The sequence below is a fragment of the Cherax quadricarinatus genome, chromosome 48, assembly GCF_038502225.1.
Source record: "Cherax quadricarinatus isolate ZL_2023a chromosome 48, ASM3850222v1, whole genome shotgun sequence".
Taxonomy (NCBI): Eukaryota; Metazoa; Arthropoda; class Malacostraca; order Decapoda; family Parastacidae; genus Cherax; species Cherax quadricarinatus.
In genome coordinates, this window is record NC_091339.1 from 14831431 (window position 1) to 14858698 (window position 27268).

Genomic DNA, 27268 nt, shown 5'->3' on the forward strand with positions numbered 1-27268 from the left:
TATATATGTGTATATATATATGTGTATATATATATATGTGTATATATATGTATGTGTGTGTGTGTGTGTGTGTGTGTGTGTGTGTGTGTGTGTGTGTGTGTTTGTGTGTGTGTGTGTGTGTGGGTCTGTTTGTGTGTGTGTGGTGTGTGGTTGTGTGTGTGTGTGTGTGTGGGTGTGTGTGTGTGTGTGTGTGTGTGTGTGTGTGTGTAAGTTTTAGACCACAATATCCAAATATAATTAATTAATCATGCATCAAAGCAATTTATCTGCAAATTGGTCAAAAATATAACTCAATTTTTCTCAAGTCAGAATATTAATAATACCAGAGAGCATTCTGAAAGTGAAGTTGAAATAATAAATTTGGGGTTATAGATATTGTACAGATTTGCTAATAAACAACTGTCCATTCTTCTATTTATTCATATCAGTACTCTGCAAACGTTTTCAAACAAGAAACGTGGATAATTTAAGAAAAGGCACAATGCTAGATATAACAGATGGAAGGTGGAACCCCGAGTTTTGGCCGCCCTGAGTATCGGCCGCTCTGAGTTTAGACCACTTTTTTCAGCTAAATTTTGTCGTTTCACCCTGTGCCCCATGTTTTGGCCGGCGTACCAGACCTGTCCACCTGCCCACACAGGTGTAAGCCAGTCTAGCTTTGCTTATCCTTGAGTGAATATTAACCTCTGCACTCATCCAAATATTTCACAATACAGTGGACCCTCGACCAACGATGGCATTGTCTAACGTTAAATCCGACTAGCGATACATTTTAACGCAAAAAAGTTTGCCTCGACTAGCGTTAAAAACTTTACCAACACGATTCGTTCCGTCTGAGACGCGTCCACTTGTGGCCAGTGTTTACAAGCCAGCCAGCCAGCCACCGCGGTCCCATCCAAACACACAATCGGAACATTTCATATTATCACAGCGTTTTTAGTGATTGCACCTGCAAAATAAATCACCATGGGCCCCAAGAAAGCTTCTAGTGCCAACCCTACAGCAAAAAGGGTGAGAATTACTATGGATATGAAGAAAGAGATCATTGCTAAGTATGAAAGTGGAGTGCGTGTCTCCGAGCTGGCCAGGTTGTACACAAAACCCCAATCAACCATCGCTACGATTGTGGCCAAGAAAACGGCAATCAAGGAAGCTGTTCTTGCCAAAGGTGCAACTGTTTTCGAAACTGAGATCTCAAATGATAGATGATGTTGAGAGACTTATTGGTGTGGATAAACAAAAAACAGATAGCAGGAGATAGTACCTCTCAAGCGATCATATGTGAAAAGGCTAGGAAGTTGCACGAGGATTTAATTAGAGAAATGCCTACAACTAGTGGTGATGCGAGTGAATTTAAGGCCAGTAAAGGTTGGTTTGAGAGATTTAAGAATCGTAGTGGCATACATAGTGTGATAAGGCATGGTGAGGCTGCCAGTTTGGACCAAAAAGCAGCTGAAAAATATGCGCAAGAATTCAAGGAGTACATAGACAGTGAAGAATTGAAACCTTAACAAGTGTTTAATTGTGACACTGACAACGTTGTGAAACACTTTAGGAATGTCAAAGGAACGGGAGGTACAGGCCTCTATGGAAATGTATGTTGTGCGACATAAGTCCAGTGACTCAAGCTGGTCCTAGTGGCATTAAAAGAAGGGAAGTAACCCCAGAAAAGGACTTGACACAAGTCCTAATGTAAGGGGATTCCCCTTCTAAACACTAACACCATCCAGTCTCCCCTCCTCCCATCCCATCAATCATCACCAGATCTTCAATAAAGGTAAGTGTCATGTAACTGTACATGTCTTCTTCAGTTTGTGTTTTTTTTTTTTTTCCTCTCTCAACAAGTTGGCCGTCTCCCACCGAGGCAGGGTGACCCAAAAAAGAAAAAATCCCCAAGAAAATGCTTTCATCATCATTCAACACTTTCACCACACTCACACAATCACTGTTTTTGCAGAGGTGCTCAGAATACAACAGTTTAGAAGCATATACGTATAAAGATACACAACATATCCCTCCAAACTGCCAATATCCCAAACCCCTCCTTTAAAGTGCAGGCATTGTACTTCCCATTTCCAGGACTCAAGTCCGACTATGAAAATAACCGGTTTCCCTGAATCCCTTCACTAAATATTACCCTGCTCACACTCCAACAGATCGTCAGGTCCCAAGTACCATTCGTCTCCATTCACTCCTATCTAACACGCTCATGCACACTTGCTGGAAGTCCAAGCCCCTTGCCCACAAAACCTCCTTAAACCCTCTCTCCAACCCTTTCGAGGACGACCCCTACCTTGTCTTCCTTCCCCTATAGATTTATATGCTTTCCATGTCATTCTACTTTGATCCATTCTCTCTAAATGACCAAACCACCTCAACAAACCCTCTTCTGCCCTCTGACTAATACTTTTATGAACTCCACACCTTTTCCTAATTTCCACACTCCGAATTTTCTGCATAATATTTACATCACACATTGCCCTTAGACAGGACATCTCCACTGCCTCCAACCGTCTCCTCGCTGCTGCATTTACCACCCAAGCTTCACACCCATATAAGTGTGTTGGTACTACTATACTTTCATACATTCCCTTCTTTGCCTCCATAGATAATGTTTTTTGACTCCACATATACCTCGATGCACCACTCGCCTTTTTTCCCTCATCAATTCTATGATTAACCTCATCCTTCATAAATCCATCCGCCGACACGTCAACTCCCAGGTATCTGAAAACATTCACTTCTTCCATACTCCTCCTCCCCAATTTGATATCCAATTTCTCTTTATCTAAATCATTTGATACCCTCATCACCTTACACTTTTCTATGTTCATTGTCAACTTTCTACCTTTACACACATTCCCAAACTCATCCACTAACCTTTGCAATTTTTCTTTAGAATCTCCCATAAGCACAGTATCAGCAAAAAGTAACTTCATTCCCATTTTGAATTTGATTCCCCATAATTTAATCCCACCCCTCTCCCAAACACCCTAGCATTTACTTTTTACAACCCCATCTATAAATATATTAAACAACCATGGTGACATTACACATCCCTGTCTAAGACCTACTTTTACCGGGAAGTAGTCTCCCTCTCTTCTACACGCCCTAACCTGAGCCTCACTATCCTCATAAAAATTCTTTACAGCATTTAGTAACTTACCACCTATTCCATATACTTGCAACATCTGCCACATTGCTCCCCTATCCACTATAATATGCCTTTTCTAAATCCATAAATGCAATAAAAACTTCCCTACCTTTATCTAAATACTGTTCACATATATGCTTCAATGTAAACACTATCTACACATCCCCTACCCACTCTGAAACCTCCTTGCTCATCCGCAATCCTACATTCTGTCTTACCTCTAATTCTTTCAATTATAACCCTACCATACACTTTTCCTGGTATACTCAATAAACTTATTCCTCTATAATTTTTACAATCTCTTTTGTCCCCTTTCCCTTTATATAAAGGGACTATACATGCTCTCCACCAATCCCTAGGTACCTTCCCCCTCTTTCATACATTTATTAAACAAAAGTACCAACCACTCCAACACTATCCCCCCCCTCCTTTTAACATTTCTGTCATGATCCCATCAGTTCCAGCTGCTTTACCCCCTTTCATTCTACGTAATGCCTCACGTACCTCCCCCACACTTACATTCTGCTCTTCTTCACTCCTAAAAGATGGTATACCTCCCTGACCAGTGCATGAAATTACCACCTCCCTTTCTTCCTCAACATTTAAAAGTTCCTCAAAATATTCTCGCCATCTACCTAATACCTCCCTCTCCCCATCTACTAACTCCCCTACTCTGTTTTTAACTGAAATCCATACTTTCCCTAGGCTTTCTTAACTTGTTTAACTCACTCCAAAAATTTTTCTTATTTTCATTAAAATTTCTTGAGTGCCTCTCCCACTATCATCTGCTCTCCTTTTGCACTCTCACCACTCTCTTTACCTTTCTTTTACTGTCCATATACTCAGCTTTTCTTATAACACTTCTGCTTTGTAAAAACCTCTCATAAGCTAACTTTCTCTCTTTTATCACACCCTTTACTTCATCATTCCACCAATCACTCCTCTTTCCACCTGCCCCCACCCTCCTATAACCACAAACTTCTGCCCCACATTCTAATACTGCATTTTTAAAACTATTCCAACTCTCTTCAACCCCCCCCCCCTACTCATCTTTGCACTAGCCCACCTTTCTGCCAACAGTCACTTATATCTCCCCCAAACTTCCTCCTCCCTTAGTTTATACACTTTCACCTCCCTCTTACTTGTTGTTGCCACCTTCCTCTTTTCCCATCTACCTCTTACTCTAACTGTAGCTACAACTAAATGATCCGATATATCAGTTGCCCCTCTATAAACATGTACATCCTGGAGCCTACCCATCAACCTTTTATCCACCAATACATAATCTATCTATTAAAATTAATATTTCATGTGGTAAAAAAATTTTTTTTTTTTTCAATACTTTTGGGTGTCTTGCACGGATTAATTTTATTTCCATTATTTCTCGTGGGGAAAATTAACTCTACTAACGATAATTTCGATTAATAATGAGCTCTCAGGAACGGATTAATATCGTTGGTCGAGGGTCCACTGTATATTCATAACTTCCTAGTGGCAGCCCTTTGGTAAAGAAAGTGAGAAATATGACAACTGAAGAAATTATAGCAAAGTACCAAAGTGGAGGAGGAAGAGAGGAGAGAGTGTGCCTTCAGCGATTCTACGATATGTACAATACTAAAGCAGCAAGTCGATAAAGGCTAAGCGCCAGCCAGCGATAAAGTGTAGCAAGTAAGTTAAGCGATAAGAAATATGACAAAACTTAACTCCTCCATTGTTGTTTGAGGTATATACGGAGACTGAAAACACCGCCCCCTCTGCTGTCACTTATGCTTATGCTCTCAGTGACCCTTATACACCCACCAACATAACAGTCGTGATATATGTAATGAAGTATTTTATTCATTCTAGAGTATACGTCATGTTTTTATGTTATTAATATTGTTTATTATGTCATTAGATGAATTGTGATAAATAAGCTGCAGAGTTGATATTAGTGACATTTAAGGGCTATCTTTTCCTGCCTCCAAACAAACTCTCCTGCCTCTCTCATAAGCCAACAAGCATCTTCAATAAAGGTAAAACTGATTTAAATGTTCATTTATCCATCAAAATTAGTGCATTATATTTATCATTTTCTGAATGTAAAACTATATTATTTATTCTTTAAAGAATGAATTTTTTTGTGAACATTTTTGGGTGGAACGGATTAACTGGAGTTACATTATTTCTTATGGGAAATATTGCTTTAGCTTCAGGCCGTTTCGACTTCAGGCCTAGCTCCTGGAACAGATTATGGCCAAAACTCGGGGTTCTACCGTAATAGTATTTGATTTTACCCAAAGGTAGAATGACATCCTTTTAATTCTTGTTGCCTTTAAATGTTGAGGGATTTTGTAATTTTTTAAAGTGCAAAACTACGTAAAAATCCATAAATTATTCAAATTTGTAATTGAACAATAAAATTAGACGTGACTTGGTACTTCCCAAGAAAGGCATTGCATATTAAAATTATGCTGGTAAAATAAAATTATTTAAATATACACAATAAATATTTCATAAAAAAGACAAAGTTAAGTGGCCTGATTAATTTTTGCAAGTTCTCTACTACGTTTTCTAAATATCTGAACATGTACTTTTTTTTTTTTTTATCCGATACTAGGTTCAGTAAATTTTCATTTGGACAGTGCCAGTGCAAAACTAACGAGACTGGATGCCCCTCGCATTGCCTTTACACTAGACATTGTCAACTATATCCCTGGAAAATTTTTGTAATCAATAAAAAATTAACTTAACAGGGGAGAGAAAGGGAAACTGCAATCTACTAATGCATACACAGTAGTAAAACTCATTTATGCTGCACTGCACAGCAACCTTTAACACAATTTTGCTCCAATATGGTCTAGTATTTTTATTCACCATGTCTAATAAGACACTAAATTGTAATAACACGATTGCAAACAAACCACCCATTACATGGATGAATCATTAAGGTGTTCTTCCCATGGGAAGGAAAAAGATTTCATAACTTACCACTAAGTGTGTAAATCTTGACAAATGCCATGCAAAAATAAAAAAAATATTTTAGGAGGGTTTTTATACATTTTTGATCCAGCACCGCAATTTCAGATTCACAATTTATTAAGAATTTTTATGCTTTACTAGCATATGGCTAGAGATTTAAAATTCTTGGTAAAGTATACGTAAATTACATAAAGGTCCAAAGCTTATCCACTTTTTTCAGTCTAGACAGCTGAGGTGATGTGGGAGTGAATGAAGTTCTTAACCAAATTGTAATCCCACCAAATATGCCCACAAGTTTGTATACCCAGACAAAGTGAAGACAAAAAACCTAGCAAGAAAGTAAGAATTTGCCACCTACCGTATGTTAAGTTCATTTGAAAAATCCCCCCCTTTTTTGGAGGGGGGGGAGAGCCTAATATAATATTAGTTATCAGAACCAGATTTTTTTTTTTACAGGTAGCCTACAGCGTAACCCAAATGCCACCATGGTATAAATATATTAAGTTATCAATTAAACTGCAAGTTTCTAAATACTAATTTACCCAAGAGTCAAGATTTAAAAAAAAAAAAAAAAAAAAAAAAAAGAGGGGGTGGGTAGTAACTTAGTCATTACACTCAAGGCTACAAGGAAATGAATCTAGATAGCGGAAAGTTAAGAAGCAGGGGCCAGAATCTGCTAATCAACCCCCACAACCACACACAAGTGTATACAAACAGGTAAGTAATGCTTGGTAACGTATATACTAGATTAAGAAATAATCTGAGTACATAGCATTTCTCCAATCTCTTGTTTGGGGCAACTGTGTGCCTTGTCTCCTAGAAGGGAAATTCCAGGACAAGCTGTGAGGTACATCATATATATACTGTCATACCTCTGAAAGGTTAACAGTATAGTAGCATGCATCACAGAAGAACCAAGATTTCTAAGAGTTGAAAATTTAACCAATTCCAAGTCTCTTAAAATTTGATATTCAGGGTTATCCTATATTCTGAACTCCCATCTGCAAATCTCAGATAAGGCTTACCTGTAGATCAAGTTATGGAACTTGAGTAATAATTATATACATGGCATTAGAATACAGGAGCACCCTGCATATACAGCTCCCTCTTTTCTGTGTTCCACGTTTCTGCTGGTTTTCAACTTAGCCACTGTTCATTATGTTTGGTGCTCTTATCACTACTATTATTGCTGTTTTTGTACAAAAGTTGCACAAGGGAAGGACAACTGACACCATATCTTAAGTATTATATGTACTGTGTATTTATTATATAGTATTTTTTTTTTTATGCCTAGCTGTACTGAGCACTTAATATGCGAGTGTAAACACATTATCAAGCATTTTGGACGCAATTTTCGCTTATCACTTGGGAGTCGTGAACCTTAGAACCATACCAACAAGGCCCTTCTGTACAAGTAAATTTTCATTTTCAAAATGTACTCAGCTGTCATATACAAAATCAGGGAACTTTTATTTCAAACAGTACATCTTCAAGTGTCCCTGGTTATGCAGAGCATTATGGGCAGATCAAAACTAGAACATAAGCCTGTTACATATTACTGTAGTTAAATTACTGGAATGCTTAATGTGATACAATTAAAGACCAAGTTATATTTCTTTAGGTCAAAAATCTAACGTTTTACCTCTCAACTGTCTTAAGACACCATACAACCTCTGGGGTTTGATGGTAAAAAATTATTTAACTAAACAAAGGTCAATGTATTTGCTACAAGAAACTGCAGAAAAAAAACGTTTTTACATGCTTTTGTTGCATTAAGGTCACCAAAACTTAAATATGCACATATTAGCTTTATGTTAACATATGGGAGGAACTTGCATGCATATGCATTAAATTACTGAAGTTTTTTGTAGATACAGTCATTAGTTTTAGTCACAGTGGCCTCAAAACTAGATCAAGAGGTCAAACATTAAATTTTTCAACTTGAGAAATTAAACTTACACTAAAAGCATCCTTTTACTCTGCTGATTCCAAATATGAATACACAGTTTATCAGACATTTTAATAATTATTATATGTTCCAAAAACAAGCTTACTGACCTGTGACCTCAAAATGACCTAGACTAACTCATGATTGAGCTAAGATTTACAGATGTGGCTTCAGATTTGAGGATAACCCTGAATACCAAATTTGAACACGGTTAGACACTAACTGTCTTGCCCTGGAATGCCTCAGAAGTTTAATCCAGATTAGTGTATAATTAACTTGGTATACAAATTGTATGTAGAATTATAAAATACAGTACAGAATGTTTACAAATAAACAATAAATTAAACCTGTTTAAACCTTTCAAAATGCTTGAATATAGCACACTACCCTTAGCCAAGGACAAAATATACTGCACAATGAATAGTGATCAACATCAATAGATTTAATCCTTTCAGTGTTGAGACCCAGACCCTTAACTGTCAAAAAATAATAATAAAAAACAATCTTATGAAATGACAATCTTTTCCTGATGGTAATGACACCAAAAGTATGAAATTTGATGAAAAACTTACGAAATTACGCTTGTGAAGTTAGCACACTTGGCGATATTTGCGCATCTGATTTCGCCCAATTTGAACCCCATTTTCAGCCAATTCCATTGGTTCAGTCAACTAAAACCATAATTATTTCACTAGAACTCCATTTGTTCTATCGATTGAGTACAAGAAACCACGCATTTACCGATTTCAACTACTCAAAGTGGTCAGAAATTGGCAATTTGGCCAATTTCACACAAATTTCAAAAGATGCCAAATTCAAAATAGGGTGCAGAATGAACAAGGCAGACATTCCTGGCACTAAAATGACATTTTCTCTGTTCATTAGTCATGTCTCCAGGCCCCTCTTACTCTTGCTTTCCATTTTGAATTTTTATTCTCACAAAAAAATAGAAGATTTACCGTTATGCAGACTACTGCATTATTATAATACTTTTATATAATGTCAACCCTCTCATGACTGCATATTAGACTAGCCAGTTGGACACATACTGGACAGCTACATCAATTGTTTACTAGAACATCGGCAAAAATCGAACATTTCTGCTAATTTGAGCTCAATTTCAAGGTACTTTTCACTGAATCCAATCAAAATCATCTCCATTTCTGTAATATATCTTCCATTCTATCAAATGAGACCAAGAAAACGAGAATACAACCATATGAAAATACAATACGAAAATACAGTACACTGCAAAGTCACCGTTTTAAACCAAAAATGCAGTTTTTTTTTCTCATTATGCACTGCATGCTGCAGGATTGTTTTTATACTGCGCACACTAACCACGCAGACCCATTCTTTCATATGTAGGCCTACCAGCTTTCTTCCACCAGATTTGAAGGCACTAGAATTTTGGTGTAGTACTAAGGGACTGATGCTGAAAGGGTTAAAGAAACAGCTGCAAAAAGTAGGAAAAAATGTGAGAGCTGAAAGATTGTTCATATTTATTTGGATCTGGAATGTTTGAAAACAATTTAATCTTCAAAAATCCTTTTCAAAGACCATTGTAATATAATTCAATGATAGTAACCACAGATGAAGTGATTACTAAGTACTACTATTAAAGATTTTTATTTTAACACACCATTTTGAAATATTTCTGGTAAAAAAATGCATATACAGTGATACACTATTTTTACAGAACTAGAATGAATGTATATTAACAGAAGTGGTATTGCTCCATTTTAATACACAATGGAAGTAGATACGAGGTTTTCTAAAACACTGGAGAAAAAACACTCAAGAAGGTTACCCTAATGCTATGGAGAACACTGATCAACCCACACCTTGTAGGGTCATGGGATCAGTCCTTCCCTTGACACTGGTTAAGAGGACAATTATTTTTAACCATTTGTAGTCATTTAAATTCCAAATCATTGTTAAAGCCATTATTTTTAAAGCCTATTTTCAGACTTTTGTCCTTATAAAAGCCTCATCTCATTCTTCAGTTTCAGATGTGCCAAACAGCCAACAAAGTTGACCCTGATGTTCCCTGGGACACACTGCACCGATTTATGGCTCTCACCACTGGCCCTTCTGTAGTGGCAAGAAAGTTTATAGGTAGCAGGATAGCATTATTTAGTGTAGATGCATTCAATTACAATGGGATAAGAATGTAGAAGATTCAGGAATAGAATACAGCATTAAAAACATGCCTTTCTGAAGAAAAAATGGTAAAAAAAAATAAAGAGGACCTAGGTCAGAGATTTTAGAAGCAGAAAAAGGGGGGCTGGTGATAAGTACATTAAAGTTCCTGTTCAATATCATTCATGGAATGATCTAAACCCCAAAGTCATACAGTGTAAGGAATGGGGGGGAGGGCAATCAATTTTATTAAAGGGTAGGGTAGCTCCAATTCCAAGGATCAGGAATTCATCACTAGCATCAAGGGGAACCTCTTAACCTTCTCAGTGGCCATCACAAGGCTAAATCACAGCCAGGGTCCCTTGCATAGTTTCAAGTCATGAGCTCAGCTCACTCATAAGCTTTGAGTGATAAATTTAGGCCTACATAAAATTAATAAAAGCATGACAAAGAAATATGAAATACTATAGTAGATATGAGATGGCAGAGGAAGGGGCCAATATGAACAGTGGGGATAGCAAGACCAAGAGAAGTAAAACAAATGGGTGCATATGGTAAGGGTAACTGATTTTAAGCCTTTATAAGACAGGACAGACAGTTTATCAATGATATGCAATTTAAAATGCAAAAGTAATATGGAGGATAAAACAAAGATGTAAAACTGAACAAGGATACAACAACAGGATATAGCACTGAGAAAACATTGCTACATCATTTCTGCAGAAGTCACGCTTTTAGTAGAAAATTCTAGGAAGAACTGGGCTTCAACCCATAGTTACATTTGGCTGCAATGCAATCCCAAGTGTCTGGAGAATTTTGTAGAGGGACATTGGTAACATTGCTTTCTATATTCATGGATGGTGCAAAACAAATTTAAGAACACAAATGATACTGCTGAAATGCATGACACATTGGGCAAAAACTTACCTATTTCAAATAGGTGGACAACTGCCCACTCTTGGGCACTGGCACCACAAGCTTCCCCTCACACTGAAATAAATAACATCTGTTAATATTTTATTCCTTTTAAAACAAACACATCTAAGCAAAAGCAAGATAAAAAAAAAATTGTCAATACCAAAAGTTACACATTTTAAAATAAGTCTAGTGATGCTTCAAATGCACTGCTAATCATTTTATATGAACCTAGCACATGTTAATGTGCAGGTCCTAATTACAAGCACACATCAAACTATTCAAGCTGTGACTAAAACTTTCAAGCTTTTAGTGATATGTAACAAAAAGGATAAAAGGAAATATTAAGATCTGGATGTAATTATTTTGAAACGGTGACTTAACTACCAGAAAGGATAAAGTGATAAAAACAGTAATTTAAAGCTATGCCTCTAATGATACCTTCTTAATTATTGGCAAATTGTTCCCAAATTGACACCCTATCAGCTAAATGTGGTACCCATGTCATCATACAAGCAGCAAGTACCTACTACTTGGCTAATCAAAGCAACCAACAGGCCTGATCCAAGATTGATTTAGAACTATTTATAGGTGGGCAGCAAGTCATCCATTTTATTCGGTTACTTCATTTAATTACATAATTTGAGGTCCAGGTTTAGATCTTGGAATGATGCCTGTAACAAATGCTGCTGTATTAGCCACCAAGAAACCAAATAACAATGGCACTGTAGGTTTTCAGTCAGCAGTTTACTCATTTTTTCTATAAAGAATCTTACAAAACACAGCAACGAGAGATGAAAGCACTACTAATCAGAAGTGGAACGTGGTACCACCACTCAAGAAAATGTTGAAAGAGCATGTATAACTACCTTCCTCAAGGTATCATGGGCCACCTGGGCTGATAAAATAATTTTATTATGATCAAGGACAAAGCACCAATCCCTTTGGGGTCATAGTGTATGGGGAATGAGAGGCAATCAAGTTTGATCCAAGGAAAGGACAAGTACCGCTTTAGATCAAGAGACTCTCTAGAAAGGTATCAGATGAAGGTGGTCTAGAACAGGAACTATCAAACTAGGTTCTGCAGTCCTAGGACTGAGAAAGCTTGCTGGGCATCTGCAATCTTTCGTAATTAGGATAAGAGATGCATGTATGTACTACATATATTTGACGACACTGTAGGAGAAAATCTGAATTGAGAATCTGAGATCCATTAAAAATATTTTAAAAGGAATGATGAAATAAAGAATTTAGAGCTTGTCTAAGCACTTGTGGTTCACTTGAGGCAGCTTAAAATGGACTAGGGTTTGCTTCTAGGACAAACACTATTTCTGCTGTTCCTGCACACCTATAAGTACTACTTGGGTGTTAAGCAACTGAGGACAGACATCCTCGGAGGATAATTAAAAAGGACCCGAATGGAAACGAGACAAGCTTATGACATCCTGACTATTGGCTTATCCTGGGTTACTAGCCCTCTGAGTTAATAATCTGAACAAAAACTGTCTTTGAATGTGCAATCAAGAGTTGTTTCCACACACTCAAAGCAAGGAAAAGCAGCAGCTTGTCTTTCTGATGAAGAAAACTGATCAAACACTGCTCCATGTAATGTATCAGGTTCGGCTATCAGCATTTCTAGATTTAAGCTCTGTTTACTAGTTATAAATAGTGAACAAAATGAACTAGCCTTAATCCATGTATGTATTAAACATTTTATAACTATCATATTTGGATAGATCTACTGCTTGATAATAAAAGTTAATTTTATAAATAAGATACAGTACATGTAGCACCAACATCCTCGCTAATTTGCGAATCATTTTCTATTGGGCAAGGCTCCAGAAATTTGTTTATGACCACAAAAAGGTATTCTTGCTTAAAGTTTGAAAACCTCTTCCCCAGAAGGTTAGTGGGGCAACAGGGAGTAGTCTAGGTATTCCAGAGGGAAGAGGGAGGACTTGAGAAGATGCCAAAAGGGGAGCAAGTGGCCCTAGAAGACAAGAAAGTGGGCAGATAGATGGCTTGAGAACAACCCTAGGGAGTGAAAGACCCAAAATAGACCCCAGGTGGAAGCAGACCCCCAAAAAAAAAGAGCCCAGGTGGAAGCAGAAGACCCAGATACCCTAGATGGAAGCAGGAGACCCATAGAGACCCTCAGATGGAAGCAGGAGACCCATAGAGACCCCCGGACAGAAGCAGATCCAGACCCCCAGACGGAAGCAAACCCAGACCCCCGAGGGAAGCAGACCCAAAAAGAACCCCCAGAAGGGAGCAGACCCAAAAAAGAACCCCCAGAAGGGAGCAGACCCAAAAAAGAACCCCCAGAAGGGAGCAGACCCAAAAAAGAACCCCCAGAAGGGAGCAGACCCCAAAAAGAACCCCCAGAAGGGAGCAGACCCCAAAAAAAACCAGAAGGGACCAGACCCAAAAAAGAACCCCCAGAAGGGAGCAGACCCCAAAAAGAACCCCCAGAAGGGAGCAGACCCCAAAAAAAACCCAGAAGGGAGCAGACCCAAAAAAGAACCCCCAGAAGGGAGCAGACCCAAAAAAAAGAACCCCCAGAAGGGAGCAGACCCAAAAAAAAGAACCCCCAGAAGGGAGCAGACCCAAAAAAAAAACCCCAGAAGGGAGCAGACCCAAAAAAAGAACCCCCAGAAGGGAGCAGACCCAAAAAAAGAACCCCCAGAAGGGAGCAGACCCAAAAAAAGAACCCCCAGAAGGGAGCAGACCCAAAAAAGAACCCCCAGAAGGGAGCAGACCCAAAAAAGAACCCCCAGAAGGGAACAGACCCAAAAAAGAACCCCCAGAAGGGAGCAGACCCAAAAAAGAACCCCCAGAAGGGAGCAGACCCAAAAAAGAACCCCCAGAAGGGAGCAGACCCAAAAAAGAACCCCCAGAAGGGAGCAGACCCAAAAAAGAACCCCCAGAAGGGAGCAGACCCAAAAAAGAACCCCCAGAAGGGAGCAGACAGAAGGGAGCAGACCCAAAAAAGAACCCCCAGAAGGGAGCAGACCCAAAAAAGAACCCCCAGAAGGGAGCAGACCCAAAAAAGAACCCCCAGAAGGGAGCAGACCCAAAAAAGAACCCCCAGAAGGGAGCAGACCCGAAAAAGAACCCCCAGAAGGGAGCAGACCCAAAAAAGAACCCCCAGAAGGGAGCAGACCCGAAAAAGAACCCCCAGAAGGGAGCAGACCCAAAAAAGAACTCCCAGAAGGGAGCAGACCCAAAAAAGAACCCCCAGAAGGGAGCAGACCCAAAAAAGAACCCCCAGAAGGGAGCAGACCCAAAAAGAACCCCCAGAAGGAAGCAGACCCAAAAAGAACCCCCAGATGAAAGCAGACCTATAAAGAACATGTGAAAGCAGGAGACCCAAAAGACCCCCAATGTGGGTAGCAAGACCCCACAGGTAAGTGAATGGCTTAAGAAAACCCTAGGAAAAGGAGGACAGGGGGGCAGGAGGCTTAACACCCACGAGGAATGGTTGATTATAATCTATTTCTACATGTACAATGTATACAAGCCTAGATGACATCAATGACATTACTATACAGAAAGCCCCCCCCCTTGTTATACATAACGTATCGAGCAAATTAGTTAAAATTTTGTTCCCAAGAAACGACCCACACCAGTTTAACACCCAGGTACCTATTTCACTGCTAGGTAAACATGGACAGATGATTCCTTAAGGAAACGTCCTAGTGGTTCCACCCGTACCGGGGATCAAACTACGGACCTCAGCATGTCTTACCCAAGGGAAGCCCTTCCAGAGCAAAGGGCCAGTAAATGAGACTTTCAAGGAAATGAGACATTTTAAGGGCTTCCTTGCAAGAAAAGGACTACCCAAAAAGAGCAATTGACAGAACACCCAAGTAGGCCCCCCTCCCCTCGGGGCATGTATCTGAAGTACGGGGGGCCCGTCGGGGACGCACCCACGTGGCAGGTCCCCGTCGGGGACGCACCCACGTGGCAGCCCCCCGTCGGGGACGCACCCACGTGGCAGCCCCCCGTCGGGGACGCACCCACGTGGCAGCCCCCCGTCGGGGACGCACCCACGTGGCAGCCCCCCGTCGGGGACGCACCCACGTGGCAGCCCCCCGTCGGGGACGCACCCACGTGGCAGCCCCCCGTCGGGGACGCACCCACGTGGCAGCCCCCCGTCGGGGACGCACCCACGTGGCAGCCCCCCGTCGGGGACGCACCCACGTGGCAGCCCCCCGTCGGGGACGCACCCACGTGGCAGCCCCCAGTCGGGGTCGCACCCACGTGGCAGCCCCCAGTCGGGGTCGCACCCACGTGGCAGCCCCCAGTCGGGGACGCACCCACGTGGCAGCCCCCAGTCGGGGACGCACCCACGTGGCAGCCCCCAGTCGGGGACGCACCCACGTGGCAGCCCCCAGTCGGGGACGCACCCACGTGGCAGCCCCCAGTCGGGGACGCACCCACGTGGCAGCCCCCAGTCGGGGACGCACCCACGTGGCAGCCCCCAGTCGGGGACGCACCCACGTGGCAGCCCCCAGTCGGGGACGCACCCACGTGGCAGCCCCCAGTCGGGGACGCACCCACGTGGCAGCCCCCAGTCGGGGACGCACCCACGTGGCAGCCCCCAGTCGGGGACGCACCCACGTGGCAGCCCCCAGTCGGGGACGCACCCACGTGGCAGCCCCCAGTCGGGGACGCACCCACGTGGCAGCCCCCAGTCGGGGACGCACCCACGTGGCAGCCCCCAGTCGGGGACGCACCCACGTGGCAGCCCCCAGTCGGGGACGCACCCACGTGGCAGCCCCCAGTCGGGGACGCACCCACGTGGCAGCCCCCAGTCGGGGACGCACCCACGTGGCAGCCCCCAGTCGGGGACGCACCCACGTGGCAGCCCCCAGTCGGGGACGCACCCACGTGGCAGCCCCCAGTCGGGGACGCACCCACGTGGCAGCCCCCAGTCGGGGACGCACCCACGTGGCAGCCCCCAGTCGGGGACGCACCCACGTGGCAGCCCCCAGTCGGGGACGCACCCACGTGGCAGCCCCCAGTCGGGGACGCACCCACGTGGCAGCCCCCAGTCGGGGACGCACCCACGTGGCAGCCCCCAGTCGGGGACGCACCCACGTGGCAGCCCCCAGTCGGGGACGCACCCACGTGGCAGCCCCCAGTCGGGGACGCACCCACGTGGCAGCCCCCAGTCGGGGACGCACCCACGTGGCAGCCCCCAGTCGGGGACGCACCCACGTGGCAGCCCCCAGTCGGGGACGCACCCACGTGGCAGCCCCCAGTCGGGGACGCACCCACGTGGCAGCCCCCAGTCGGGGACGCACCCACGTGGCAGCCCCCAGTCGGGGACGCACCCACGTGGCAGCCCCCAGTCGGGGACGCACCCACGTGGCAGCCCCCAGTCGGGGACGCACCCACGTGGCAGCCCCCAGTCGGGGACGCACCCACGTGGCAGCCCCCAGTCGGGGACGCACCCACGTGGCAGCCCCCAGTCGGGGACGCACCCACGTGGCAGCCCCCAGTCGGGGACGCACCCACGTGGCAGCCCCCAGTCGGGGACGCACCCACGTGGCAGCCCCCAGTCGGGGACGCACCCACGTGGCAGCCCCCAGTCGGGGACGCACCCACGTGGCAGCCCCCAGTCGGGGACGCACCCACGTGGCAGCCCCCAGTCGGGGACGCACCCACGTGGCAGCCCCCAGTCGGGGACGCACCCACGTGGCAGCCCCCAGTCGGGGACGCACCCACGTGGCAGCCCCCAGTCGGGGACGCACCCACGTGGCAGCCCCCAGTCGGGGACGCACCCACGTGGCAGCCCCCAGTCGGGGACGCACCCACGTGGCAGCCCCCAGTCGGGGACGCACCCACGTGGCAGCCCCCAGTCGGGGACGCACCCACGTGGCAGCCCCCAGTCGGGGACGCACCCACGTGGCAGCCCCCAGTCGGGGACGCACCCACGTGGCAGCCCCCCGTCGGGGACGCAACTTCCATGTGGGGGGGCCCCCGTTGGGGGACGCGTTCAAGGGGGGACGCGTTAAAAAACATCCCTCAGAAGTTAGGGCCCCCCCCCATTGAGTGATGCGTTCCTTACGGGGAGCCTCCTATTAGGAAAACACAACTCAATGGGCCCTTTCCCCCTTAGGGACGAGTCACCCAAAACGGGGCCCCACCTCAAGGACGAGTCGCCAAACACGGGCGGCCTCCCCCCTCAACGACGAGTCGCCAAACACGGGCCCCCAAGGACGAGTCGCCAAACACGGGCCCCCCTTCAGAGACAAGTCACCAAACACGGGGGCTCCCACTCAAGGACGAGTCACCAAACACGGGGCCCCCCTGAAGGACGAGTCACCAAACACGGGGCCCCCCCTCAAGGACGAGTCACCAAACACGGGGCCCCCCCTCAAGGACGAGTCACCAAGCACGGGGCCCCCCCTGAAGGACGAGTCACCAAGCACGGGGCCCCCCCTGAAGGACGAGTCACCAAGCACGGGGGCCGCCTCAAGGACTAGTCACCAAGCACGAAGTAGTCACCAAGCACGGGGCCCCCCCTGAAGGACGAGTCACCAAGCACGGGGGCCGCCTCAAGGACTAGTCACCAAGCACGGGGGCCGCCTCAAGGACTAGTCACCAAGCACGGGGGCCGCCTCAAGGACTAGTCACCAAGCACGGGGGCCGCCTCAAGGACTAGTCACCAAGCACGGGGGCCGCCTCAAGGACTGGTCACCAAGCACGGGGGCCGCCTCAAGGACTGGTCAAAGCACCCCCCCCCCAAGCACGGGGGCCGCCTCAAGGACTAGTCAATCAACTAGTCACCAAGCACGAAGATAGTCACCCACGCCCCCCCCCAAGGACGAATCAAGAGACGGACGAGTCATCCCACACAGGGGCCCCCCCTCAAGGACGAATTATCCAAGACGGGCCACCCCCTCTAGGACGGGTCACCCAACCCGAGGCCCCCCTCAAGGACGAGGCGCCAAACGACCCCCCCCCCCCCCAAGAACGAGTCGCCCAACACGGGGCCCCCCTCCTCAAGGACGAGACGCCCCCGCTCTGGGGAGGACCCCCAAAAGTGAGCTCCCCTCTGGGGGCGCAGATCCCCGCTGCAGGGGGAGTCGCCGAAAGTGGAGCCCGCTGCAGGGGGAGTCGCCGAAAGTGGAGCCCGCTGCAGGGGGAGTCGCCGAAAGTGGAGCCCGCTGCAGGGGGAGTCGCCGAAAGTGGAGCCCGCTGCAGGGGGAGTCGCCGAAAGTGGAGCCCGCTGCAGGGGGAGTCGCCGAAAGTGGAGCCCGCTGTAGGGGGAGTCGCCGAAAGTGGAGCCCGCTGTAGGGGGAGTCGCCGAAAGTGGAGCCCGCTGCAGGGGGAGTCGCCGAAAGTGGAGCCCGCTGTAGGGGGAGTCGCCGAAAGTGGAGCCCGCTGTAGGGGGAGTCGCCGAAAGTGGAGCCCGCTGTAGGGGGAGTCGCCGAAAGTGGAGCCCGCTGTAGGGGGAGTCGCCGAAAGTGGAGCCCGCTGTAGGGGGAGTCGCCGAAAGTGGAGCCCGCTGTAGGGGGAGTCGCCGAAAGTGGAGCCCGCTGCAGGGGGAGTCGCCGAAAGTGGAGCCCGCTGCAGGGGGAGTCGCCGAAAGTGGAGCCCGCTGTAGGGGGAGTCGCCGAAAGTGGAGCCCGCTGCAGGGGGAGTCGCCGAAAGTGGAGCCCGCTGTAGGGGGAGTCGCCGAAAGTGGAGCCCGCTGTAGGGGGAGTCGCCGAAAGTGGAGCCCGCTGTAGGGGGAGTCGCCGAAAGTGGAGCCCGCTGTAGGGGGAGTCGCCGAAAGTGGAGCCCGCTGTAGGGGGAGTCGCCGAAAGTGGAGCCCGCTGTAGGGGGAGTCGCCGAAAGTGGAGCCCGCTGCAGGGGGAGTCGCCGAAAGTGGAGCCCGCTGTAGGGGGAGTCGCCGAAAGTGGAGCCCGCTGTAGGGGGAGTCGCCGAAAGTGGAGCCCGCTGTAGGGGGAGTCGCCGAAAGTGGAGCCCGCTGTAGGGGGAGTCGCCGAAAGTGGAGCCCGCTGTAGGGGGAGTCGCCGAAAGTGGAGCCCGCTGTAGGGGGAGTCGCCGAAAGTGGAGCCCGCTGTAGGGGGAGTCGCCGAAAGTGGAGCCCGCTGTAGGGGGAGTCGCCGAAAGTGGAGCCCGCTGTAGGGGGAGTCGCCGAAAGTGGAGCCCGCTGTAGGGGGAGTCGCCGAAAGTGGAGCCCGCTGTAGGGGGAGTCGCCGAAAGTGGAGCCCGCTGTAGGGGGAGTCGCCGAAAGTGGAGCCCGCTGTAGGGGGAGTCGCCGAAAGTGGAGCCCGCTGTAGGGGGAGTCGCCGAAAGTGGAGCCCGCTGTAGGGGGAGTCGCCGAAAGTGGAGCCCGCTGTAGGGGGAGTCGCCGAAAGTGGAGCCCGCTGTAGGGGGAGTCGCCGAAAGTGGAGCCCGCTGTAGGGGGAGTCGCCAAACGTGGAGCCCACTGTAGGGGGAATCGCCAAAAGTGGAGCCCACTGTAGGGGGAATCACCAAAAGTGGAGCCCACTGTAGGGGGAATCACCCAAGGGGGAAGTGGAGCCCCCTGTAGGGGGAATCACCAAAAGTGGAGCCCACTGTAGGGGGAATCACCAAAAGTGGAGCCCACTGTAGGGGGAATCACCAAAAGTGGAGCCCATGTAGGGGGAATCACCAAAAGTGGAGCCCACTGTAGGGGGAATCACCAAAAGTGGAGCCCACTGTAGGGGGAATCACCAAAAGTGGAGCCCACTGTAGGGGGAATCACCAAAAGTGGAGCCCACTGTAGGGGGAATCACCAAAAGTGGAGCCCACTGTAGGGGGAATCACCAAAAGTGGAGCCCACTGTAGGGGGAATCACCAAAAGTGGAGCCCACTGTAGGGGGAATCACCAAAAGTGGAGCCCACTGTAGGGGGAATCACCAAAAGTGGAGCCCACTGTAGGGGGAATCACCAAAAGTGGAGCCCACTGTAGGGGGAATCACCAAAAGTGGAGCCCACTGTAGGGGGAATCACCAAAAGTGGAGCCCACTGTAGGGGGAATCACCAAAAGTGGAGCCCACTGTAGGGGGAATCACCAAAAGTGGAGCCCACTGTAGGGGGAATCACCAAAAGTGGAGCCCACTGTAGGGGGAATCACCAAAAGTGGAGCCCACTGTAGGGGGAATCACCAAAAGTGGAGCCCACTGTAGGGGGAATCACCAAAAGTGGAGCCCACTGTAGGGGGAATCACCAAAAGTGGAGCCCACTGTAGGGGGAATCACCAAAAGTGGAGCCCACTGTAGGGGGAATCACCAAAAGTGGAGCCCACTGTAGGGGGAATCACCAAAAGTGGAGCCCACTGTAGGGGGAATCACCAAAAGTGGAGCCCACTGTAGGGGGAATCACCAAAAGTGGAGCCCACTGTAGGGGGAATCACCAAAAGTGGAGCCCACTGTAGGGGGAATCACCAAAAGTGGAGCCCACTGTAGGGGGAATCACCAAAAGTGGAGCCCACTGTAGGGGGAATCACCAAAAGTGGAGCCCACTGTAGGGGGAATCACCAAAAGTGGAGCCCACTGTAGGGGGAATCACCAAAAGTGGAGCCCACTGTAGGGGGAATCACCAAAAGTGGAGCCCACTGTAGGGGGAATCACCAAAAGTGGAGCCCACTGTAGGGGGAATCACCAAAAGTGGAGCCCACTGTAGGGGGAATCACCAAAAGTGGAGCCCACTGTAGGGGGAATCACCAAAAGTGGAGCCCACTGTAGGGGGAATCACCAAAAGTGGAGCCCACTGTAGGGGGAATCACCAAAAGTGGAGCCCACTGTAGGGGGAATCACCAAAAGTGGAGCCCACTGTAGGGGGAATCACCAAAAGTGGAGCCCACTGTAGGGGGAATCACCAAAAGTGGAGCCCACTGTAGGGGGAATCACCAAAAGTGGAGCCCACTGTAGGGGGAATCACCAAAAGTGGAGCCCACTGTAGGGGGAATCACCAAAAGTGGAGCCCACTGTAGGGGGAATCACCAAAAGTGGAGCCCACTGTAGGGGGAATCACCAAAAGTGGAGCCCACTGTAGGGGGAATCACCAAAAGTGGAGCCCACTGTAGGGGGAATCACCAAAAGTGGAGCCCACTGTAGGGGGAATCACCAAAAGTGGAGCCCACTGTAGGGGGAATCACCAAAAGTGGAGCCCACTGTAGGGGGAATCACCAAAAGTGGAGCCCACTGTAGGGGGAATCACCAAAAGTGGAGCCCACTGTAGGGGGAATCACCAAAAGTGGAGCCCACTGTAGGGGGAATCACCAAAAGTGGAGCCCACTGTAGGGGGAATCACCAAAAGTGGAGCCCACTGTAGGGGGAATCACCAAAAGTGGAGCCCACTGTAGGGGGAATCACCAAAAGTGGAGCCCACTGTAGGGGGAATCACCAAAAGTGGAGCCCACTGTAGGGGGAATCACCAAAAGTGGAGCCCACTGTAGGGGGAATCACCAAAAGTGGAGCCCACTGTAGGGGGAATCACCAAAAGTGGAGTCCACTGTAGGGGGAATCACCAAAAGTGTAGTCCACTTTAGGGGGATCACCAAAAGTGTAGTCCACTTTAGGGGGATCACCAAAAGTAAAACCGGAAGCAAGGAATTCAGTGAAATGTATCCCTTAAAGAGCTCATGTGAAATAAGTCACTTAAGGTGTCTCGTCGACAACGTAAAATGAGGTACCTATGGTGTCTCAAAAGTGAAATTAGTCACTTAGGGGGTGAAAAATATTGAGTTAAGATATACCTAAGTTATTGTAATCAAAACTAAGCGCTAAACCACAAAACTCCTATATCCAAGTTAAATTAGTTAAGGAAGGTGCCCTCAAAGTACAACGAGTTATTTGAGGTATACCTAAAAGTGGGTCGTTTACCTTTGATTGGTTTCAAGAGTTTTCCTATTCCCGTAATCCAGCACTGCGCCAGGCTTGTCTAGTGCTTACCTTGTCAACCAGGCTGGTGCTGCTGGCGGCCCATATGGGGTTCTCGAGAGCAAAATGGGTCACTTTAGGGGTTCCTAAAGTGAAATGAGTCACTTTAGTGTTCCCTAAGACAAACAGGTCACTAAAGACCAAAATTAATGAGTCATTTAAGGGGACCCCTAAAGAGAACGGGGTAACTTCAATTGGTCAATTAAAGGTGCCCACAGAGCACTGTCGCTTACGGGGTCATTAATTGAAGACCCTGAAATGAAACTTGCTACTTAAGAGGACCCCAAAGTGAAATGGGTGACTTGGTGGGTATTTAAAGAAAAATGCATTATTTAATGAAGCTCTAAAGCAAACTTGGGTCGCTTAAGGGCTACTTGAAAGCCCTAAAGTTTAATTATTAATTATTAAAATAGGCTACTTGAGGACCTGCTAGTTTTAAGATTCACTCGGCAGGGGTTCGAGCCCTACTTGTGATTTGAGGGCCCCTAGTTCAACGGGTTTCTCAATAGGACCCTAAATTTAAATCTGGTACTTAAGAACCCTAAAGTGGGTTATAAGGTGTTCCTGAGGTAAAATGGCCTAAAGGATCCCCCAATCAAAAACGATTAGAGACCCAAGTGAAATGGGCTAAGGTGGCCCCTAGAGTGAAACCAGCTCAAAGGAACTTAAAGTGAAATGGGTTTTCTTGGAGAAAAGGATTGAAGACCTTGCAGGCAAATAGATAAATTAAAACCTAACAAATCCCCAGGCCCTGATGAACTGTATGCAAGGGTTCTAAAGGAATGTAAAGAGGAGCTTAGCACACCTTTGGCTAATCTTTTCAACATATCACTACAAACTGGCATGGTGCCAGATAAGTGGAAAATGGCAAATGTGATACCTATTTTCAAAACAGGTGACAGGTCCTTAGCTTCGAACTATAGACCAATAAGCCTAACCTCCATAGTGGGAAAATTTATGGAATCAATAATTGCCGAGGCAGTTCGTAGCCACCTTGAAAAGCATAAATTAATCAACGAATCTCAGCATGGTTTTACAAAGGGGCGTTCCTGCCTTACGAATTTATTAACTTTTTTCACTAAGGTATTTGAGGAGGTAGATCATGGTAATGAATATGATATTGTGTATATGGACTTCAGTAAGGCTTTTGACAGGGTCCCACATCAGAGACTATTGAGGAAAATTAAAGCACATGGAATAGGAGGAGAAATTTTTTCCTGGATAGAGGCATGGTTGACAAATAGGCAGCAGAGAGTTTGCATAAATGGGGAGAAATCAGAGTGGGGAAGCGTCACGAGCGGTGTTCCACAGGGGTCAGTGTTGGGCCCCCTGCTGTTCACAATCTACATAAACGACATAGATGAGGGCATAAAGAGCGACATCGGCAAGTTTGCCGATGACACCAAAATAGGCCGTCGAATTCATTCTGACGAGGACATTCGAGCACTCCAGGAAGATTTGAATAGACTGATGCAGTGGTCGGAGAAGTGGCAAATGCAGTTTAATATAGACAAATGCAAAGTTCTAAATGTTGGACAGGACAATAACCATGCCACATATAAACTAAATAATGTAGATCTTAATATTACGGATTGCGAAAAAGATTTAGGAGTTCTGGTTAGCAGTAATCTGAAACCAAGACAACAGTGCATAAGTGTTCGCAATAAAGCTAATAGAATCCTTGGCTTCATATCAAGAAGCATAAATAATAGGAGTCCTCAGGTTGTTCTTCAACTCTATACATCCTTGGTTAGGCCTCATTTAGATTATGCTGCACAGTTTTGGTCACCGTATTACAGAATGGATATAAATTCTCTGGAAAATGTACAAAGGAGGATGACAAAGATGATCCCATGTATCAGAAACCTTCCCTATGAGGATAGACTAAGGGCCCTGAAACTGCACTCTCTAGAAAGACGTAGAATTAGGGGGGATATGATTGAGGTTTATAAGTGGAAGACAGGAATAAATAAAGGGGATGTAAATAGTGTGCTGAAAATATCTAGCCTAGACAGGACTCGCAGCAATGGTTTTAAGTTGGAAAAATTCAGATTCAGGAGGGATATAGGAAAGTACTGGTTTGGTAATAGAGTTGTGGATGAGTGGAACAAACTCCCAAGTACAGTTATAGAGGCCAGAACGTTGTGTAGCTTTAAAAATAGGTTGGATAAATACATGAGTAGATGTGGGTGGGTGTGAGTTGGACCTGATAGCTTGTGCTAACAGGTCGGTTGCCGTGTTCCTCCCTTAAGTCAATGTGACCTGACCTGACTAGGTTGGGTGCATTGGCTTAAGCCGGTAGGGACTTGGACCTGCCTCGCATGGGCCAGTAGGCCTTCTGCAGTGTTCCTTCGTTCTTATGTTCTTATGTTCTTATGTTAACTGGAAATAGATATACCTGCCTGGAGGGTATTCCAAGGATCAGCGTCCTCACGGCCCAGTCCATGACATACTATATTCATGGGAACAATGCTAACTTCTTAGAATGCAATGAGTAACAGGGGCTTGAGTAAATCCTTAGGACATGTACTGAAATCCTTAGGACATGTACTGAAATAGCTAAACGATTTGGCTAAGTGGGCTCTGTGCTTATACTAACTCACAGTGGAATGTTGCAGTAACCTACTAGCCCATGCTAAGTGGATCCTACTCTTAACCAACCGTCTCATGTATAGTGTACCTGTATTTTTAAAACTCAAAGCCTAATTCAAGATACTAACATGCAGCGTTTTTCATTTATCAGCACTTATTGCTAGTGTTTTCCCATCTTGTTCCTAAAAAATCCTATCCAGTTTTAACCCACTGCAGAGTTCTGCCTTTATTAGATATTTTCAGTACTTTATTTCTATATCTACAGCAGGTGTACTGGTTCATGACAAATTCCTGCTCACACTCGATCATTCTTACTTATATTTCTAATAAATTCTTATATTGTTTTATGTCTACACAGCAAGTGTTGGCACTTAAAAGGTAATTTTATGGCATGACAGTTATAGTTATCTTAATTTATGCTAGCTAGAGCCACTGTTGGGTGCTTTATTCAATTTCTGCACTCTCTCTCCATGTCTCCAATGCAATTTTGACTAAATACACAAGTTATTAATGAGTCTAGGTGTTTACTAAATAAAGACCATCATTAATGAGTTACCCTAGCAGCCCTGAAAGCAAATGTATTGCTTGAAAACATAAGCACTGCAAAGAGGCCTACTGGTTCATCACAGCCAGGTCCTACTCACATGCAAAAACTTGGGAGAGTAAGTACCTAGTTAAGGGAGGTAATGTTAGTGAAATGCTCAAGAAGAATTAGTAGTTTGTTGGTTGCTTTCAAAATTCACATTCATCCAGTAGCATGGTGAAGGCTTACCAATTTAGTACTGGAAAAGGCAACTATACAATAAGCACTGCAGTAGGCCTACTGGCCCTTGCTAGGCAGGTCTGACAAGCCCAACTATTCCCACTTCTGCAAGTCTGGCCTATTCTAAACTCATTCCATCTCCACACAAAGGATGCTGTACATATATACAAGCATTGGTATAGTTATTTCACAGACATGGGTCCCTCTGCGCCCAAATATACAACCTATGTACCCATTACCAAGGGAGCTCATACTAAAACAATCACATTCACCTGCATAATTTCCATTCATTTCAACACAGTTACTAGCTTTTGTGCAAAGCTGGACTGATACTGGACAGTGCCGCCCCTACTGCAGGTTATGGACTAAACCTGGGATTATATATCCACAAGGGCGAGGCTCTTACTGCAGTGGTGTTAGCGCCGCTACCACCATAATCTACCACTACCATAACGCCACGAGGAACCCATCTCAATATCCTTACCATCACTTTAAAAGTTACCCAAAGTCCACGAATTTGGACTTGAGGCTTGCCTGCGGGGTCAGCAGTTGCAGGTGTGGGTTAAGGAGAGGGCATGGGCGTAAGTAGGACAGGTGGTGGTGATGGTCAGGTCAAGCCCCGACACAATCTTCACTACAGCCTCCACCTCTACACCTACTAGATGCGGCAACGTTGCATTCCCTTTTATTGCTCCAGCCACAACTTTTTCCACCAACAATTACGTTTCTAGAACCACTCACCTCTCATCTTCAAGGCTGACGAGGAAATGAAGCTATTAGACTCTAGTGAAGGGAGAAAATTAAGGTTAACCGAGGAGGCCCAACTCGCGCGCGTCACCCATGCTGGCGCTGTGATGGCGGCCAGCCCGCCAAAACTGCACCTATAACTTCCGCACCTCACCCTGGCCTCATCTCTACTCCTGCAGCCCTCAGCTCACGCCACAACGCACATCTACCTTCTACAAGCTACAAAACCAACACACAACGCCAGGGGATAACACTTACTCCACTTGTGAGGCGAAATAGGAAGCGCGCCACTTTCCCTCCCGACCACCAGTTCACCAGTGAACAATAAGTGGCGCCAAACTCCAATCCCCATGCTATACGAATTTCCCGCCAGTCCCACTCAGCGAGCGTTCATACTCCTATCATCAAAGAATTCCCATTCCACACTCTCCCTCTCTTATCTTATTTCCTACATCGTAAAATATAATCTGATATGTTAATTCTAAAGGCAATTCGTTCCCATGACACATCCGTATTTATTAAAATACGTATATAAACAAAAAGTCTAAATTTTAAACTTGTTGCCACCAGATGCCCTCAGTGTCGATTTAAAGCCACGGTATTTTGGTAAACAAAGACAGGAACCTATGCAGAGCGTAGCAATATTCACAAGGCATTAGTAACGTGAATATCAATAGTTTTCCAATTATTTTTAATTCAAATTTATGAGTTCCTATTATTTATGTTTTTTCGATAATTTTATAGTCTCCTTATTAAGTGATTATGATAATTTGATATAGTTTTAAGGTAGTACGCTTCTTCGGGGCGGGAGTGCCATAAGGTCGATGTGTGTTGAGTTAAATGGCCCAGCTGGTGGGGGAGTTTGTCTGGCCCAGAGTCCCGTCCATCCTACTGCCATCCCTACTGCATCAGCTGCAACCCTCACCTATTTCATGGCTAAGATAGCCAGGGATGTCCCACTGCCCTCCATGTTACCTAGAGTTACCCATCTTGTTGAGGTTCACTGAACCTGCTAATGATAATGATGACTTTAAAACGTTAACTCTGTTAACCTTGTGATAACAGTTGAAGCAGCGTTAGTATTAGATTAGTAACGTAGATAATTCAGTTATAACCTG

General features: G+C 46.2%; 1 protein-coding gene across 9 annotated transcripts in view; it reads right to left on the reverse strand.

Annotated features, from left to right (window-relative positions):
* The window catches only part of LOC128696131 (transcription factor E2F4-like), a 72823-nt gene extending 46325 nt beyond the window's left edge, over window positions 1–26498 (reverse strand). For 3 of the 9 annotated variants that reach the window (XM_070094898.1, XM_070094891.1, XM_070094899.1), the window contains exons 1-2: window positions 26409–26494; window positions 11133–11195 (exon numbers count right to left, since the gene is read on the reverse strand). The gene's annotated coding sequence lies outside the window, so the exon portion shown is untranslated. Of the gene's footprint in view, window positions 1–9873; window positions 10158–11132; window positions 11196–25887; window positions 26003–26144; window positions 26386–26408 lie in introns of those variants that run through there. The other 6 variants (XM_070094893.1, XM_070094892.1, XM_070094894.1 and 3 more) reach the window with 6 other exon arrangements.
* Window positions 26499–27268: the final 770 nt, after the last annotated feature.